This window comes from Callorhinus ursinus, unplaced genomic scaffold (assembly GCF_003265705.2).
Source record: "Callorhinus ursinus isolate GAN/ISIS: 27379988/994484 unplaced genomic scaffold, GSC_fseal_2.0 scaffold1, whole genome shotgun sequence".
NCBI lineage: Eukaryota > Metazoa > Chordata > Mammalia > Carnivora > Otariidae > Callorhinus > Callorhinus ursinus.
In genome coordinates this window covers 64,219,313-64,222,921 of record NW_027397063.1, presented here as the reverse complement: position 1 = coordinate 64,222,921, position 3,609 = coordinate 64,219,313, and the positions used below count along the sequence as shown (strand labels likewise).

Below are 3,609 nucleotides of genomic sequence, written 5' to 3'. Positions count from 1 at the left end.
GTGCTCCCTTTGCTTAAGCTGGGACATCCGTCTTCTGCCCTTGGACATCAGGGGTGCTGGTTCTCCAGCCTTCGGACTCTGAATTACACCTGCTGAATTACAGCAGGACTTTTCCTGCTTCTCAGTTTGCAGGTGGCAGATTGTGGGACTTCTCAGGTGGGGGGAGGGGGTCCCACTGGGTTCTGTTTCTCTAGAGACCCTGACATCCAACTTTTGCTCCTTCCGTACCTTGGAACAGTGGATTTCATCGCTGACAGATCCAACACCCCTGTTACAGCAAATGATTTATTTTTAAAGATTTTATTTATTTATTTGCCAGAGAGAGAGGGAGAGTAACAAGCAGGGCGAGTGGCAGGCAGAGGGAGAAACAGGCTTCCTGCTAAGCAAGGAGCCCGATGTGGGACTCGATTCCAGGACCCTGAGATCATGACCCGAGCCGAAGGCAGACACCCAACCATCCGAGCCACCCAGGCGCCCCATAGCAAATGATTCCCCATAGCAACTGATTCTTAACAGCCCCTTCAGTCTCCTGAAATAAATTTCACAGATAGTATAATCAGATCTCACAGAGAATTTAAAAATTAAATGTTCTAACTGTAATAAATTAGAAATAAAAGGTAGTTTATGATAAAATAATATTTATCGCCACGTGAAAATGCTCGGGTTCAACCTCACCAGAGATCTGATGAAATCATCAGAGGCTTTCACCTACTAGATAACGAGGAAAGGAGGAATTTAAAGAGAAGCTGCTTTCTGTTTATATTTGAGTTTTTGAAATAAGGGTTAAGGGAGGCAGGGTGCAGGGATATTTTCCAAAATGCTGAACAACTATGATAAAATTGCAAAGAAGGCAAAGCACAGTCTTCCCAGCAGGTACATGCTAAGTTGCGGTCCTGGAAAACTGAAAGTGTCCAAGCTAGAAGGACAACCTTGGGTTCTCCTGTGTCACAGTGGCAGGCTGAGCTCACTACAGCATTTCACACAGCAGTGCCTGGAGGCCCGTTTGCAAGTCATGGGCGACGCCTGACAACTCGCTGTCGTGCAGGGATGTCCCACGGTGCAAGACGCGCAGCATCAACGGGACGGACTAGAGCACGCCAGGAGGTGGCGGTGCCGCCCTGGAACCTCAGGCCCCCGCCGGCCGCCCCACGGGCGCGGGCACCCAGCGGCCTGGCATTTGCCCAGAGCTGCAGGAGACAGAAGCCTCGGCAGCTCTCTCCGCCTGCCCGGGAGCGGCCCCAGCGCCACCGAGTCGATGTGTTCGGCTGTCCCTTCGGCGGGGAGGCGGGGGGCGGGTTGTGACTTCCAGAGAGGAAAGCGCCGCGCCCCGTGAGGGGAGCCGTTCGTCCAGCGTGCCACAAGGGGGCTCCCTGAGCCGCCGAATCGACCCGTTTGCAGGTTTTGGGAAATGTTGAACCGTCTGCAGATGCAGAAGAGGGGGCGAATTGAAAACACAGTGTGAGAAAGAATTCTTTGATTGTGCTAAGTTGTCTGATTTTTGGAAGCGCCGGCAGCTCTCCAATATCCACGGTAGGTACTGAACTGTTTTGTCAATGGCATTTCCAATCCTCCCAAATGATACAATTTTGATATATAAAGAGCAACTTTGATATCCTCCCAGAAACACCCGTGATAACACCAGTGCAGGGGCCAAGCAGTTGGTCAGTTCTTGCCTCCTGCTTGCCACACCCACCACGCTTCTCTAGAAATAATAATAATAGATAACATTTCTGAGAACCCACCCATGTGTCATTGTTACATGAATGCACGTATTTCCCCTTCATCAATAGTACCGTGAAGTGGCCACCACTATGCCCGTGATCAACGGTATGCATGAGGAAACTGAGGCACAAAGAGCTACAGTAACTTGCCCAAGTTACTGCTGGCAAGTTACCTGCCACTGCTGGCAAATGGCAGGAAATCACCGGACGGTGGGACATGCACGACATCAGGGCAAGGAGCCCCCCCCCATCTGTTGGAAGGAGGTGCTTTGGGATGCCTTAGCAATCCTTATGCTGCAAGAAAGCAAGCCAGTCTGCATCCAGTTTGTTTCTTCAAAATCTCCTGAGGGCAAGAGGATGGTGAAATAAAAAACCAACAAGAAAAAAGAAACCCATGGGCGCCTGGGTGGCTCAGTTGGTTAAGCGACTGCCTTCGGCTCAGGTCATGATCCTGGAGTCCCAGGATCGAGTCCCGCATCGGGCTTCCTGCTCGGCAGGGAGTCTGCTTCTCCCTCTGACCCTCTTCCCTCTCGTGCTTTCTATCTCTCGTTCTCTCTCTCAAATAAATAAATAAAATCTTAAAAAAAAAAAGAAAAAAGAAAAAAGAAACCCTACGAAATATTTTTATATGCAGTTTTGTGGCTCATTTCATTCATGAATTCATCCAGAGCACTACAGCAGGTGGGTCAGACTATTCACTCCACTACCCTGGGTCTAGCTACAAATGGCTCTGAGACCCAGCACGGGACAAGATAGAGCCCAAGTTTTCAACCTTGGCTCAGCATTAGCGTCCCTGCAGGAGTTAAAGATAAAACTGCTATCTGGGTCTGCCCCAGGCCAACTGAATCAGAATCTCAGGAAGTAGGGCCCGCCCAGGTACCTGTTGTTAGGGTTTGCTTCACCTCCCCAGTGATTCTGAGGTTCCATCAGCATCAAGAACCAAACTCCTGGGATGCCTGGGTGGCTCAGTCAGTTAAGCATCTGCCTTCTGCTCAGGTCATAATCTCAGGGTCCTGGGATGGAGCCCAGGGTTGGGGGTCCCTGCTCAGCGGGAAGCCTGCTTCTCTCTCTCTCCCTCTGTCTGCTTGTGCTTTCTCTCTCTCTCAAATCTCTTTTTAAATCTTAAAAAAGAAAAGAAGAAAACACTTTTTTATATAGCTGAGGAAAGGCCCAGAGAGGAGCCATGATTTGCCAGAGGCAGAATGTTAAGGAAAGGAGGGAGTCAAGTGTCCTGATTTCTATCCCAGAACCCATCAAAACCTTTAGTGCCACCCCAGACTGGGCCGGCTCCAGAAGGAGACAGATAGCAGGAGGTGAGGACTCCTGGGGTGTGGGGCACACTCAGAGTCTCTTCTCTGCTACCGTCAGTCTGAGCCGGAGGACTGCTCAGCACCTCCTGCTTCCCCTCAAGACCCTGTGGCCCCCTCAGAGGTCAGGACTTCTACCACCGCAGACGCCAGTTCCCCAACCTTCACCAGGTGGTTGGGTCGCCAGATAAATGCCCAGGTAAACTTGTGTTTCAGATAAACTACACACAGTTTTGTGCTGCAAGGATGTCCCATGCAACATGTATATGTTTATCTGCAAAATCTGGCCATGCTACCCGAAAGAGCACAGTGACTCTGGGTCTCGCTGAGCCAACTGGAATGGGAGGACAGGCAGCTTGCCCAGACGACACAGCTCCTGGCCGTCAGCCAGGGCTCTCTCCCCAGTGTCATTCAACACAGAGAGAAATGATTGTATTTCAATGTAATAAAGAGTTAGAGTTTGGGGGAGAATATAATTAAGAGAAATGTCTCTTCGATGATCTTGTTCCTTTATCTCCAGCAGTGGGGGCACGACCATTCAGACAGCCAGCTGTAGTTCAGACCAGCATTCACTGGGTGGA

General features: G+C 50.4%; 1 long non-coding RNA gene across 1 annotated transcript; it reads left to right on the top strand.

Annotated features, from left to right (window-relative positions):
* Window positions 1–737: 737 nt before the first annotated feature.
* LOC141373271 (uncharacterized) lies at window positions 738–2,279 on the top strand. The gene is made up of 2 exons (XR_012379056.1): window positions 738–1,530; window positions 1,791–2,279. It is a non-coding gene; the product is annotated as an uncharacterized lncRNA (long non-coding RNA).
* The last annotated feature ends 1,330 nt before the right edge of the window (window positions 2,280–3,609 follow it).